The sequence below is a fragment of the Triturus cristatus genome, chromosome 8 (genome assembly GCF_964204655.1).
Source record: "Triturus cristatus chromosome 8, aTriCri1.1, whole genome shotgun sequence".
In the NCBI taxonomy this organism is placed as follows: Eukaryota; Metazoa; Chordata; class Amphibia; order Caudata; family Salamandridae; genus Triturus; species Triturus cristatus.
In genome coordinates, this window is record NC_140591.1 from 1524310465 (window position 1) to 1524327406 (window position 16942).

The window sequence follows — 16942 nt, forward strand, 5'->3', positions numbered from 1 at the left end:
TTCCTCAAGTCCGTTAAAGCTGTCACTGTCTCCGTCAAAGCTCTAACCCAAATACACAATAAAAGGTGCTCGCTATGAAGGTAGTCACACAAAGTCCTTCTTTTCCCTAAAATACACCCCCGCTCTCAGCTAATGAGGTAGGACGTTGGTGGGGAAAGCCAGAAAACACCGCAGGCTTGTTGGCAGAGAGACTGTTCACTGTTGAAGTCTTACAGGTGACAGGAGGCTCCTCAGTAATTTGAAGACAAACGCCTAGGCTGCAGGCTGTCCAGATGGTACAGGACACTGGTGGGGCTGACCAGGGCGTTACCTTTATGTTTCAATTGACATTTTGAAAGTCCTTAATGTCCATGGATCTTTGTCTTTTGGTTCCTTGATTCCTTAGTTGTCTTTACTCCTTAATTCACGCGTCAGTTCTTCAGATCGTCGCCAAAATTGTTGAGGTGGCACTCTTCTTGTTATCAAGAGTGTATCTTACCCCTATTGTACCTCTCTATTGGGGATGTTGTTTTCTCCCAAGGGTTAGTGTTTGCACCCACCTTTGTTTATCAGGGTGTCTTCCCTGTGGTGTACCCGCTTATGGGGAGGTTGGGTGGGTGACCACTATGCTTTGTTTTCTCTGAGGGAGGGGGATGGGGCGTGTAGTAGTGTTACTTGCAATTTTAATGTTTCTCTTATTTTTGCATCTTAACACATTGTTGTTCATGTCAGTGAAATTCTTGATACCTCATGTAATACACTTTTGGATATGTCATTGTTGCACTTTCTTGTTAATGATATATTGGAGGTATCTTACTTGTCTTCATCTTTACTTCTGCTGTTGTTCCCTAAGGAAGGAGGATGTGTAGTAAATTACTTGTCTACTGTTCTCCACTGTACTGCTCTGCTAAAATGTTCCATGACATCATAGAATGCCTGTGTGCCTCTCTGGGTTAGAGTGTCAGTTGGTCAACTCAGGCTGAGCTGTTGGGAGCCTGCTCCTGTTGGGGCTATCTTTGTATCATCTATCTTCTCCTACCATCCTGACCACCTATGCTGGAACCAAGCTACTAATAAAGAAGTAATCTACATGTACAGATGGACTCTGTATCTTCCTTTACAACAGTTTTCTTACAAAAGTTTGCTTGTCCCTGAAAGCTGGGAAGATGGTGATTTCAGCACCACAACCCCTTTGTTGATACCATGTGCAAGGAAAAAAACAGACGCTTTCAATTGTGGCCCACTTTTCCCATTTTTCCCCAAAAAACAAAATGTGGCTGTATTTTGGATAATTTTTGGGAATCCGTCCAGAGGAATCCACAAAACCTGGGTACCTTTAGAATTCCTGTGATGTTGGAAAAAAAGGATGAAACTTTGGCGTGGATACCTTATGTGGTCAAAAGGTTACAGGGCCTAAGCCCGAACAACCCCAAATAACCAAACAAAGGCTTAGCACAGGGGGTGAAAAGGCCTAGCTGCAAAGGGGTTAAACATTGACATACCCAGTTACAAACAGATGCATACACTATGAAATCCAGATGTACACTTATTCACACATTCTCTGTCATTAGAGGAACCTCCACTGTGCTTAATAAATGTAACATGTCATTGTGCTTTTGTAATGAAAGAAAGCAAAAAAGAAGAGATTAACATTGATGCTCCTTCACCTTTCCCAAAATGGTGATTATGTCATCACTTTGTGTTAAAACAAGTTCTTGACATTTAGAACAGTGCACGTCCATGTCTTTGAATTCTGTATAAGTTGGTTTGATGTTGATATTTCCTGAAGGTTGTTTGGATGTAGATGACAGTGCTCCTGTGTCACTATAAGATGTTACTTTCTCCTTCAGCTTTTCTAAGATAGTCACATTAATGATTACTGATGAAGTGCTTCCACATCAAGGTTGCTCCGTAACTATACTTTTTCATGGTATCTCTTGAAAGCTGCTTCCCACACAACTTGCATTCCACATACCTGGCTGTGGCTTTCTTTTTTCCAGAAGGCACAAGGAACCAGAACCAGAGATCACTTTCTTTTGGCTGGAAGTAACTTCTTTCTTTTCTATTCATTCTTCCTCTTCCAGAGCTACAGCAGGTGATCTATTTGCTTCAGCCAAAATGAAAGGCACCAATCAGCTTTCAATATTTCTTCCCTGACAGCCAAGATCAAAGGGACTGTCTTGGGTGTGGTTTTACCCACATTTGCGTGTGGTTCAAGAGGAACCAATGAAAATGAAAGTTTGGTTTTTATTATGGAACTTCTGTGCAGATTTTGCAGCAAATCCATGGATTTGTGTGCTAATAAAACAGCTCATTTGAACAGCAAATTGAAAAGAAATATTTAAAAAAGTTTTACATATGTTCAACCTATTACTATAATCTATTTATAAAGTTCCTATACCCCTAAAAGAATTGCTTAGTATTTTACCGAATCTGCAGACCGGGTCCGCAAGTTCGTTGCTATCACATGATCACAATGAAAGACCATAGACTTGGAACTGGAGAAGCTGGGCAGTTACGTAGAAAATCCATGGATTTCAAATTATATTTTTTTTAAAAAAACATATTTACAAAACTTACATGTAAAATATTAACAGTGTTCAATTGCTTTTTCCAAATAAATGTAGTATCATTATGTACATCTTACTAAAATTATCAGTTATCTGCCATCTATTTTTGAACTTTATGTAGTATGTTGTTTCCTACCTTTTTGCATTATTGTCACAGGTTTCAACTTAACATTTTTGTATCATTTAGAGCACTTTCTCATTCTATGTTTCTACGGAATTAATACTTTCACCTTTTTTTGTCATATTCTGAATCTGCATATTCTTTATTTTTTAATAATGTGTAAACTGATTTTAGTCAATATGATTGGCAAAAGACTGTGTTTGTAGCACACATCCTGTAAACAGTCAACTACAGTTTGAAAATATAACAAAAAATTATTTTAGTAGAGAGATGTTATACTTGGTAAACGTAATTATAAGATCTATAATAATTTAGTAAAAAAAACAAAGGTTAAAACACTGTTATACTAATAAAATGTAAATAAAAAAACTATAGAAGTTTACAGAAAAAACAAAGGTTACAAGGACGTTATACTTAGGAAATAGATTTAAAAAATGTATACATTTACTGAAAAAAACAAAGGTTACAAGGATTTTATAGCTAGGCTGACATTTCACTCGTAAAAAAACAGAGAAATTCAGCAGTTGTAGTTAGCGGGGCTAACTATGACTTATGCCCCCACAATCCACTACTTATGACCTCACATATTACAATACTGATGACATGGTCAGTGACATCAGCCGTGACGTAACTTATGATGTCTCAAATAATATCACAGATGACATCATCCACAGATTCAATTATACAGCCCTTACCAGACAACCTCTGATATACCCATTCATAGACCCACACAAACACTGACATACCTATTCACTGACCCATACAGTCACTCACACATCAAGTTATCCATACAGGCACTAAGGTAACCACTAACTCACATATACTGTCACTCATGCACCTAATCAATTACCAATGTACCCACTCACACATCCACTCACACAGATATAGAGGCACTTACACAACCATGCATACACCCATACAGCCACTCACACACTGAGTCAGTCGCCAATATGGCTACTTACACTCCTACTCACTCACCTATAAAGTCACTTATACAGTAGCTCACTCACCCATAAAGTTACCCACACAGCCACTCGCTTACTTTTACCTATAACACAAGTAGTTACTCTTCAATACTGCCACTGAGTCAAGCACATACTTTCTCATACAACATCTCCCACACTCACTTACTTACCCATGCAATCATTCACACACCCATTCACTCACCCATACACCCACTAACACACCCTTCACCCAAACAATAACTTACACATCCATTCCTGCACACATATAGTCACTCCTGTACCCTGTCACTCAGCCATACTGATACTTATGTGCCTGCTTAGTCACCACTTCAGTCTGTCTTGGCCCCTCTCTTTCACCATTTACAGCCACTGACACACCCACAAACTCACATATACAGGCACTCATTCACCCTCTCATTTACTATTACAGTGGCTTACACATACTCACTCACCCATACAGAAACTTGCACAGCCACTCACCTACCAATACACCCACTGACACTTCCATTTTCTCACTCATACAAAAACTCACACACCTACTCACTCATGTCTACAGTCTCTTACATACCCACTCACTATTCTATACAACACTTACACACCCACTCACTCATCCACACAAGCACTCCCACAGCCTGCTTCCTTAATATATATGTATATATTTAACACTCAGTAACTTTTACAAAACACTCATAATCACTGAGTGATGTTATCAGTGATGTCATCAGTGGATAAACAGCCATAATATCAAATATCGACTAACACTAATATTGAGTCCAACATATCGACATACAAAAATATCTACAGTCAGAATATCATTGTCAATATCGAGTTGAAGGTAAGTTATATTGTTTTTCAAAATATCGGAGTTATTAATATCGTTTGAAAAATATCATTGGTAAAAATATCATTGATTTATTTAGTATTTTAGTCTTTATTTTTAATGTATGTGTTCTATTTTTTTGTGGAAGTCTTGCATTGGTTTTTGAATATATGTGTTACATTTTTAGAAGTTACAAATTTTTTGTAAGTAAATTTTGCGTTATAGTACCATAGCAGGTTGTGGGTTTATAGGGGAATAGTGTGGGAAGTAATTTAATTATAATAAAAAATGTATAATAATGTTTAGAAGTTATTACTTTTTCAATTACATTTTGTGTTTTTGTTCTGTATCAGGTTGAGGGTTTATAAGGGAATAGGGTGGGAAGTACGTTGATTATTATAATTAATTAATATTATTTAATAATTAATATTTAGGTATTTATTATTTTATATTATTATTTGTGTTAACTAATTCATTATTAATTAGCTATTAATTGGTTGTTATTTAATAAAGAATATTTGGTAAATATCTTAATTGTGTTATTTTTGTAGGAGCGGGTTGTGGGTTTATAGGGGAATAGGGTGGGAAGTAATTTAAATATAATTAATTAATTCATATATTTTTTTTAATTATTAATTAAGTATTTAGGATTTTATATTGTCAATTGAGGTAATTAAGTTTTCATTAATTAGTTATTAATTGGTTGTTAATTATTAATAATTAATTGGTATATATGTTGATTGTGTCATTTTTTAAGGAGCGGGTTGTGGATTTATAGGAAAGTAGGGTGGGAAGTATTTTAATAATGATTAATTTATATATTTTTTATATTTTTGTATTTAATATTTTATATTGTTAATTGTGGTAAATAATGTAATCTTATTTATTTATTAATTTGTTATAAATAATCAATTATTAATTCTGTATTTGTGTTATTTTTTTAAGAACGGGTTGTGGGTTGATAGGTGAGCAGGCAGGGACCTAATTTCATTTAAATATATTTTTAAACATTTATTTTATAAAAAATATTTTCTGTTGTTTTTCAGTGTTATTTGTGTGAATTAGTTTATTATTGATTGTTTTTAAATTGGTTGTTAATTATTCTTAATTAATTAATTAATTGCTAATTAATTATGGTAATTGTGTTATGTTTTACAACATTGGTAGTGTTATTTATAGGGGAATATGGTGGCAGGTGAATTATTTAGCATTATTTATTTGTTAATTAATGGTAATTATTTTGCTGGAGAGGGAATAGTAAATTATTCCCCTCCGCTATCCAATACTTACCCTACTGTTGCACTCGCTGGAGTGGGAATAGTAAATTGTACCCATACGCTATCCAACTCTTTCCCTACTGTTGTACTTGTTGGAGTGGGAATAATAATTTTATCCTCACCGCTATCCAACACTTTCCATACTGTTGCACTCTCTGGAGTGGAAATAGTAATTGTAACCCTTCCGCTATCCAACACTTTCCCTACTGTTGCAATCCCTGGAGTGGAAATAGTAAATTATTCCCCTCCGCTATACAACACTTTCCCTACTGTTTAACCTGCTGGAGTGGGAATAGTAAATTATTCCCCTCCGCTATCCAACACGTTCCCTACCGTTGCACTTGCTGGAGTGGGAATAGTAAATTTTACCCCTATGCTATCCAACACTTTCTCTACTGTTGCACTCCCTGGAATGGGAATAGTAAATTATCCCCCTCTGCTATCCAGCTCTTTCCCTACTGTTGCAATCCCTGGAGTGGAAATAGTAAATTATTCCCCTCCGCTATACAACACTTTCCCTACTGTTTAACCTGCTGGAGTGGGAATAGTAAATTATTCCCCTCCGCTATCCAACACGTTCCCTACCGTTGCACTTGCTGGAGTGGGAATAGTAAATTTTACCCCTATGCTATCCAACACTTTCTCTACTGTTGCACTCCCTGCAATGGGAATAGTAAATTATCCCCCTCCGCTATCCAACACTTTCCCTTCTGTTGTACTTGCTGGAGTGGGAATAGTACATTTTACCCCTATGCTATCCAACACTTTCCTTACTGTTGTACTTATTGGAGTGGGAATAGTAAATGATTCCCGTCCTCTATCCAACAATTTCCCGACTGTTGTACTCCCTGGAGTGGGAATAGTAATTTTGACTCCTACGCTATCCAACACTTCCCTTACTGTTGCACTCCCTGAAGTGGGAATAGTAAATTATTTCCCTCCACTATCCAACATTTTCCCCTTTGCTGTACTCTCTGGAGTGGGAATAGTACATTTTACCCCTACGCTATCCAGTACTTTCCCTACTGTTGCACTTCGTGGAGTGGGAATAGTAATTTTATCCAACATTTTTCAATACTGTTGCAGTTAATGAAGTGTCAAATGAAAGTGTAAAAACATATACATATATATATATGTATTTATAATTTTTATTATGTTTTAATAGTTTTTAATTAGTTATATTAAGTTAATATATATATTATATGTTATATATAAGAAAGTTTAATTTATTTTTACATTATATTTATTACTTAGAATTTTAAACATTTTCTAATAATTCTAACTATTTTTTAAAAATATATGTATTATTTGCATTATTTTACACTATTTTTTAAACATTTTAAAAAATGATATTTTAAGCAATGATATTTTAAACAACGATATTTTTTTATCGATATTTTTGTACTTACCATTATGAAGATAGGACTTCGATATTTTGGACAACGATATTTTTGTCCCGATATTTTTGTAGCTCAACATTTTTGCTGTCGATATTCTGTCAGTGATCCAACACCAGTGATATCATTAGAGATGTCATCAGTGAAGTCATTTGAGATGTCATCAGTGATGTCATGACTGATGACATTGACATTGAAATCAGTGATGTAATATGTGAGGTCATAGGCAGTGCATTGCTGGGGCGTGAGTTACAGTTAGCCCAGCTAACTATAACTGCTGAATTTCTCTGGTTTTGTATGAGTGTAATGTCAGTCTAACTACAACATCCCTGAAACTTTTGATTTTTCAGTGAATATATATATACATTTTGAAAACTGATACGTTTCCCGGAGTTCCCATATTCGTCCCGTGTTTCAGGAAGAAATCGCGAAAGTATATATATATATATATATATATATTCACTGAAAAAACCATAGGTTTCACACATGTTATAGTTAGTGGAAATTTTACTGATAAAAAACCAGTGAAATTGCCCCGTTATAGTTAGTGCTGGCAACTATAACTCACGCGACCGCAATCTTCTGCTGATGACATATGTGTCTTTATGAAAAAAAAATATTTGTAATATATGTATAGCTAAAAATGTATGGAAGAAGACATGGGCAAATAAGTGTCTAAATAAACTATTAGCATCAGCAGAGGATTGCGGTCGCGTGAGTTATAGTTGCCAGCACTAACTATAACGGGGCAATTTCACTGGTTTTTTATCAGTAAAATTTCCACTAACTATAACATGTGTGAAACCTATGGTTTTTTCAGTGAATATATATATATATATGTGTGTGTGTATATATATATATATATATATATATATATATATATATATATATATATATATATTCACTGAAAAAAACATAGGTTTCAGGGGTGTTATAGTTAGCTGGACTTTTCACTTGTACAAAACCATTGAAATTCCCCCGTTATAGTTAGTTCAGCTAACTATAACTCGCGCGCCCGCAATGCACTGCTGATGACGTCACATATTACATCACTCATGACATGGTCAGTGACATCACTCATGACATCACTGATGACATCTCAAATGACATCACTGATGACATCATCCTTGTGATAGAGTGGCAGACCTCCTCTCACCCTAATATAACCTTTGATACACACATTCAAAAATAGAGACAAAAATTTTCAAAACAATGGACATACCAATACCAGTTACAACAACCTCTTCAGTAATTCTAAGATCCACATACACATCCACTCATTCACCAACAGTCCTATACAGTCACTCATACATGTACTCACTCATCATATGTACTCATACACCTATACATCCTGTTACACATTGCCACTCATCCATAGAGTTACTCACACACATAGTCACTCATGCTAATAAAGAATCAAACATACATTTACTTGCATATACAGTTATACACACACCACCACACTTACTTCTACGGAAACTTACACATACTTAGTCTTTTAAACAATCACTTATAGAAACACATACTTATTCATACAGGAACTCTTTCAATCTCTCACTCTCACATATACTCACATATATACACCAATAGTCACATATACTAGTTTAAAAGAAAACATATGTAGTTACTCATAAAGACACTATTGAGACAGTCATTCACTCACTAACACACCCATACACACACTCATCCACCCATACAGTCCTGCACACATGCTCTGTTCAACACATACAAACAGTGAGTCACTCATTCATGCACCTATGCACTACGTAATATCCCCCACCGAACCATGCAGACACTCAGACTTATACTCAAAAAAACAACTAATAACCTATATAGACACCCATGTAGCTACTCACCAACCCATGCAGCCACTTATACACAAAGTGAGAGACTGATACAGATATTTACATATTAAAACATTACTCACTAAGCCATGTATTCACTATGATACACTTAATCAGTCAGTTACACAATCAATTTTTCAAAAACAAATCATCCATTTAGACACTTATATACCCATTTATTCTTCCATCGACCTTGAGATATACATATATAAAACATATTTAATTTTCAGAAAAACACACATTCACTGGATGATGTCATCAGTGATGTCATCAGTGATGTCATTTGAGATGTCATCAGTGATGTCATGAGTGATGTCACTGACCATGTCATGAGTGATGTAATATGTGACGTCATCAGCAGTGCATTGGGCGCGCGAGTTATAGTTAGCTGAACTAACTATAACGGGGGAATTTCAATGGTTTTGTACAAGTGAAAAGTCCAGCTAACTATAACACCCCTGAAACCTATGTTTTTTTCAGTGAATATATATATATATATATATATATATATATATATATATATATATATACACACACACATATATATATATATATATTCACTGAAAAAACCATAGGTTTCACACATGTTATAGTTAGTGGAAATTTTACTGATAAAAAACGAGTGAAATTGCCCCGTTATAGTTAGTGCTGGCAACTATAACTCACGCGACCGCAATCCTCTGCTGATGCTAATAGTTTATTTAGACACTTATTTGCCCATGTCTTCTTCCATACATTTTTAGCTATACATATATTACAAATATTTTTTTTTCATAAAGACACATATGTCATCAGCAGAAGATTGCGGTCGCGTGAGTTATAGTTGCCAGCACTAACTATAACGGGGCAATTTCACTGGTTTTTAATCAGTAAAATTTCCACTAACTATAACTTGTGTGAAACCTATGGTTTTTTCAGTGAATTTGCAAGGTTTTTTAAATGCTAATTCCTAACTATAACGTGTGTGAAACCTATGGTTTTTTCAGTGAATTTGCAAGGTTTTTTAAATGCTAATTCCTAACTATAATATGTTTGATACCTATGGTTTTTCCAGTGTCTTTGCAAGATTTTTAAAATGGTAATTTCTAACTATAATGTGTCTGATTCCCAAATTCATTTAATTTGTATGGTTTTTTAAATGCAAATTTTTTTTATGTCATTTTTTGTAAGCCTTTTTATATAATAATTTATGTACTATATCCTGCATTCTGGAAAGGTTTTTTTTTTTTATGCATTTTTTTCCGTGCGCGTACGGTAAGCTGACGCTACGCGCTTGTAGGATACGCGTACGGTAAGCTGACGCTACGCGCTCTGGACGTCATTAGTGCAGCGCGCCTACGTGATACGTGCGTGCCGTACGCGTATACCCGGAAGCAACGTCGCGGTTACGCAGGGGCGTGTAATGCGCATGCGCGAAAGTGACGTAAGCGCTGCGTAAGCGCACCGTAAGCGTCACGTGCGCGCACGGCAGGTCATGTGACTTACAAAGATCACTTTTTATTGGTTGAAATTACTTTCACTTCCAGAAACTTCCCACACCACACCCATTCCCCTCATTACTGCTTGAAAGAACACTTTTCATTGGTTGAAGCTACTTTCAGTTCCAGATTCTTCCCACACCACACCCATTCCCCTCATTTCTGCTTGTGATTCTCTAGGAGCAGGAGCTGGATTGACATTGGGATACAATGGCAGAACAGCACACCTCTTCTGAGAGTGAGGCCAGCAGCACCACCATGATCCAGAGAAGGAGGAAACAAAAGACTTCTTTTGTATGGGAGTATTTCACTTTTCCAGAGGGGGAGAAAAAGGTGAATGCTCAATTGGTCACTTGCATACTTTGTGATCGTGTTTTATCAAGAGGAAATCCAAGGAAAAAATATTCCTTTGGAAATCACTCTATGAAGAGACACCTTCAGGACAGACACCCAAGGACCTTTGCTCGACATACTGGAGAAAACTCTTCAGTAAGTCACCAGAGCCCAGCCTCAGATGCTCAGCCGAGTACATCATCGGCAGCTCAGCTGAGCCCTTCCTCTGTTGTTGGAGCATCACCTTCTTCTTTTCCTTCGGACATCAACCCTCGATTTGGGAGTGTTGAAATGAGGTGTACAAAATGTGGTGGTCTTATTGTTTTTGGGGAGGTCAGTCTTCCCCTTATTAACAATAAGATAGACCAGCATGTTTGTAGACGCTCATAATATTCCCATTCTTTCTTTCCTCTATCCCTGTATGAACCCAACGGCTCTTATAAGAGCCAACCTTACCTCACAATTTTTTTTATTTTTTTTTAAGCTTTCCTTTTTGCAAATTTTTTTTTGCTGTGCGCGCACGGTACGCGTAATTCCGCGCATACGGCGATTTTTCGAAAAAAAAATAAATTTCATTTTTGCCCTTGAGGGTCCTTCTGGGACCCCCTGACCAAGGCTAGGGGGTCAGGAACTGTCGAGCCTGCCCCCTTTTCACATTATCCACCTTTTTTATTCACCCCCCTGACAGTGCGAGTGAGAAAATGGCGGCCGCCGCTTCCTGGTTTCGACCGATTCGAATGTTTACTATGATCTAACAGCCAATCAGAATCGCGCTCGAGCACGGCACCGTACGCGTACGGTAAGCTTACCGTAAGCGCACCGTAAGCGCACGGTAAGCTGCCACAGATATATATATTGATTTAAATGCTATTTTCTCAGAATCTACTGAACAGATTTACACCAAACCTACAAAAGGCACTTCCTTGACCTGAGGACTACCTCTCTGCCAAATTTCAAGTAATTCTGTTCAGCCGTTCGGGCTGTAGCTGTGTCTAAAGGTCCTATGGAAAAATGCATGGGAAAAACGCGTTTTGGGACCCCCCTTTTATCTCAGCCCCCGCTTGACAAATCCCCCCGAGACTTTCAAGGTAGGAGCGGAGCATAGCGCCCCACCTATTTTGAAAAATTCGCGAGGATTCGTCGACCGGCGCCAAAGTTATTCAAAATAGAATGTTGAGGTTTTCCTATGGAAAAGGGGTCCTAACTATAACTACCTACTGGCGACCGCCAGTAGGTAATATATATATATATATATATATATATATATATATATATAGTATTTTGAACATTTCGCAACGATTCGTCAAACGTGCCAAAGATATTGGCAAAAGAAAAACGCTTCTTGAATAAAAACAAGGACCTAACTATAACTACCTACCGCGACTGTCAGTCGGTAATATATATATATATAGATAGCAGTTGTGCTCAATTCTGAAATATTGTTTATAAATATCCTGGGATATGCAGTTTGGCCTTGGGGCTTCGTCTCTTCGCCCTGTGATTATTACTTTTTCGACATCATCAGGGGAGTAAAACTGATGCTTAACATTGTACACAATTGAGTTGGAGCAGCAGTTTCCTGAGACTTCTTGGATTTGGACATCCTGAGTTATGATTCTGCCATCACTGCTAGACCTTGGCACAGTGGTTCCCACAATTTGCAGTGTGTATGTTCCAGCTTAGTATATAGCACTAACACAACTCTGTTGATTCCTACTAGGACTTGTACGGGCATTTAATCCTGTAGGGTCAGAGCAGCAACCACCATTAAACATCTAGGCCAGATGATCTACACATGCTTCCTTTGGGACATTTGAGTTCTTTATTGTGTTTTTTGGTCTTCCGAGGCTATTTACGATCTCCCAGAGTTAGCCTGCTTTGCGCAGTAGATATGTTTTGACCAAAACCCTCGATTTGTTTATTCAGGTCTTCCCAAACTTCCTTTTTGTGTTTATTTCTTATTAGCCCTTCTTTTTCCCACAATGCAGGGAGGATATCAGTTGCCTTCAAAATTCGATTTGATTTTCTTAGTTCCCATTTCAGTGTTTGACGTGAAAGACCGATGACACTGTTGCCTGTGTTCCTCTTATTGTGTTTAAACTGGGGGTCATGTGTTAATAGCGTGTTTGTAAAATACCTTCATGCGTCCAATTGTTTGGTAGCAGTTGTGGTGCTGCCCTCTAAAACCTGTTTTGCTAGTCGGGACAAAGCTGATAGAGAATTGTTTTACCACCTCAGACGCCTTAAATTTGTTGATTTTAAAAGACCAAGTTCAGCTATGGCATAATTCTGCTTCAGGGGTTTATGCAGAAACTCTGTCTTGAGAGGGTTTAGTTTTAGTTTCTTTTATGACATCTAAGATTATATATCTGGATGGCAGAAAAAGGCAGAATTGATGCTGTTTCCTGTGTACCATCCGTGTATTCATCTAAAGGGGTACCAATTTATTATTAAGTATTCAGGGGCTCGACAGTAGATTAGGGTGGCCAAGGTGAGGTGTATCTGTCTTGATGGTGCAGATGCTTTAAAACATTTCAAAACAGTACCCCCAATGTCATTCTGTCTCCTTGAAATTTTAGAGGACATTATTTTCAATTACATTAAATGCTGCAGATAAATTAAGGGATATTACTTGGCAATAATTACCCTATTTGAAGATCCAAGATCAGTATAATTTCTAATGTTCTGCATCATTTCGGTGAAATGTTCGGCTTTCACATCGGAAGTGCATTCCTCAAATGAGATTAAACGTGTTTGTGGGATTTAATGTGCATTATGTAATGGCTTTGTGGAGTTTTGCCCTCTGCATAATGTATCAGCAGATATTTCTTTCTGAATGTAATGCCAAGAGTTGGGTGTGATAGGAAATAGTTTTTCACCTTCTCTTGGGCTTGGTGGCATGCCAGGAATGACCGTCTAGTAGGCGGGGCATCAGGTCTTAAATGTGATGTAGTTATACAGTGGAAGCCAGTGGAGTTCTCTGAATGTCAGTGTGACATTTAGAAAGACGTATGAGGACAAATGCTGCATTAAGAATGCTCCAGTAAAGTCAGGTGAATCTCAAAAACTCTGACAAGAAGAATGTTCTCAATGAGGATTAGGTGGATTTACATAGGGTGTATTTCTTACCAATTTCAGATTGCCATAGGTCTGTTGTTTCTTATGCAGTAGTCCAACTTTTTGTTTTGGTTCTCATAGCTTCCACAGTATAGATCTGCACTTTGACTTGTGATTCTCTAAGCACATATTTATTGATGTTTGACAATGGCAGTGTTTCCTTGTTAATATTATATATTGCCTTTATATAGGGAGCAATTCCTTTGAGTTGGACTGCCTTTTACGGGCATGTTTTAGTCATTGTAACATGATAATAGGTATTGCCTTTATCTACATTTTACTGCCTGTGATGGAGGAATCTGATCCCTCATTTGACTAAATTATATGCAGTTATAAGGCAAAGAATGAAGTTGCGGGTCGTAAATTCACATAGAGTTTGCATCTGCTTTTATAGTACTGAAACTTTTCCTCTATATTTGTTCTCGATTCAGGAGGATTGTTTTGGATAGTCTTATTTGAGAAACATATAAGATGGAGAAGGTGATTATCACTTGATTACTTATGACATCTCCTTTACTGGATAGTTTGGGATACTTAATCAAAACCCCTCAGAAACAGTCACACACCTTTTGACTGCACCAATGTCTCACTTCACTTTTTCAAGTCTATTCCAAAAAATGCTTCTCATTTAAAGAACAATTTGGAAAAACGTACTTTCCTCATAAACGCTTCCTTAATCTCTTTGTTTCTCAGGGTATATATGATAGGATTAAACATGGGCGTTAAAATAGAATATAGCATAGCTACTAGTGAGTCTATATCAGAAACATAGGATCCAGCGGGACGAATGTACATGAAAATGATCGGCAAAAAAAACACATTCACCACCAATAAGTGAGACGCACAGGTTGAAAATGTTTTTCTTCTTCCCCCTTTTGAACTAATTTTCAGGATTGTTAATATTATTTTGATGTAGGAAACTAAAATCAGAGAAAATTATGAAACTATGACAAGAGAACTTGAAGTGGAACCAACAGTAACATTTATGGAAGTGTCAGCACAGGCAAGTTTGAGAAGAGGTGGGTGGTCACAATAATAATGATCAACAACATTAGATCCACAGAAGGAAAGTCTTGTCACCAAAATTGCAGATGGGAGTGGAGAGAGAAATCCCCAGCACCATGCAACAAGAGATAGTTGAAAACAGCGTTTTCTAGTCATATATGTTGAATATTGTAGAGGCTGACATATGGCATAATAGCGATCAAAGGACATCACGGTCAACAGGAGACATTCTGAAGCTCCCAAAGAAAGAAAGAAGTACATCTGTAAGAGGCAGCCACTGTAGGATATTGTGTTGCTGTTCATGAGAAACTTGGCCAGCATTTTTGGTACAGTTGCTGTGGTGAAACTGAGATCCAGGAAGGAGAGTTGGCTGACAAAGAAGAACATGGGAGTTTCGAGCTTACGATCAAGGTTTGTGAGTAAAAATACAATCCCATTACCTGTGATAGTTAGAAGGTAGATGGGGAGAAGAATTCCAAACAGCACGCCATGAAAATCCTGCAGGCTTGGAAACCCAAATAAGATGAACTCAGTTATTGAGCTGAAGGTATTATTGTATGATTCACTCCTTTCCATGTCTTTCTGTGAACAGCAGCTGAAAGATAAATATGATCGCCCTTAGTTGAACCAACATGTAAACAGAGTGATCGGAATGTTTTTAAGTATTGCCCTTCTTATAGTCAATCAGTTTGCCTGATAACAAGGACAACTTGTCTTTGTGCAAAAAAGCAAATGCTATAATTCTGTTTATACATCTTTTCAAGTGATTACTCACGTTCACGAATGCATCCCTACCACAGCTTCACACAATTTTTTTTACAGAGTTTTATATAGCGCGAACTTGACCCGAATCGGGTATCAGAGTGCTTTACATAGCACCGGTTGCATTACATGAGGATAAATTCATTTTTGTAAGGCTCGGGGAGATTATGTGATTTGCCCAGAGTCACAGGATGTTCAGCGTCATTGCCGAGACTCAAACCCAGTTCCCCAGATTCGAGGTCGACTGCCCTAGCCACTAGGCCAACTCCTCTTCCCTATATTGTCATTGATATAGTACCAACCTCTGTCCTGTCTGTAAAAAAAATAGATCTTCAAGAAATATTTCTACTAATGACGCTGTACAGCTAGAAAGATAAGTTAATCAGACCTAGATCAGTTTGTGTGGGCGCATTTTGAGACAGCAGATACTTGAAGGTGGGAGGAGGATATTTAAGCAGTGAGTGTTTTGTATAAAATACAATTATGATTGGAAAGTAAATCATTATACAACAGGCACAATTTCTACATCTATCTAATATTGATTGTAAGGTAATAGTGCAGAATCATTCACCATGATGATTCTCCGTTAGAAGACATGAACATCAATAGCAGTCTTGAATAAGCATTGGCAATGCTAATAGGTCTAGCTTATGAATGAAAGTGCCTTTTATGTCACTGATGGGTGTAGACAATCAATATGTCTTCATGTACACATTCTGTCACTCATCTTTGTACTAATGCATTCTTGCATCAATCCTTTAACTTATTTTTCCATTCACTCTCTGACACAACCTAAATAGAACATATCCAAACTCAACAATATAAACAAGATAAATTAAAAGAATACAATTTGAAAGAGAAAACATGTTGCCTTCTAAAAGCGGTGGGCACATGTTTAGAATAACATCACTACACATAGCAGCAAGTGTCCATCTTGCAAAGGTTTTGCAAATAGTTTGTCACTGTTTTCAAGTTCAAGAATTGCTGCCACCTTTAGAACCAGCAGTTTGCCATCTTGAATTGGTAAAACAATGATACAATATGAGAAACACCATTCCATAATGATCTCCTAGTTTAGAGGAACTGCCCACAATGAGTGAGGCTTACTGCAGATGAAATGAGCAGCAAATCAGCAACCTGTTAGCACTGCTTGAAGAGCTGAGGTATTATCTTAAGAAACATTAAAATACAAAGAGAATAAGCAAAGAAATTAAAAGGGAACTATATAATGAGAAAATTAAAAGTAAATGACTGGTCAACCAGCCCTTATACCG

At 37.0% G+C, this 16942-nt stretch overlaps 1 pseudogene; it reads right to left on the minus strand.

Moving 5' to 3' along the window:
* Positions 1–11168: 11168 nt before the first annotated feature.
* LOC146806055 (olfactory receptor 6N1-like) lies at positions 11169–15482 on the minus strand (annotated as a pseudogene).
* Positions 15483–16942: the final 1460 nt, after the last annotated feature.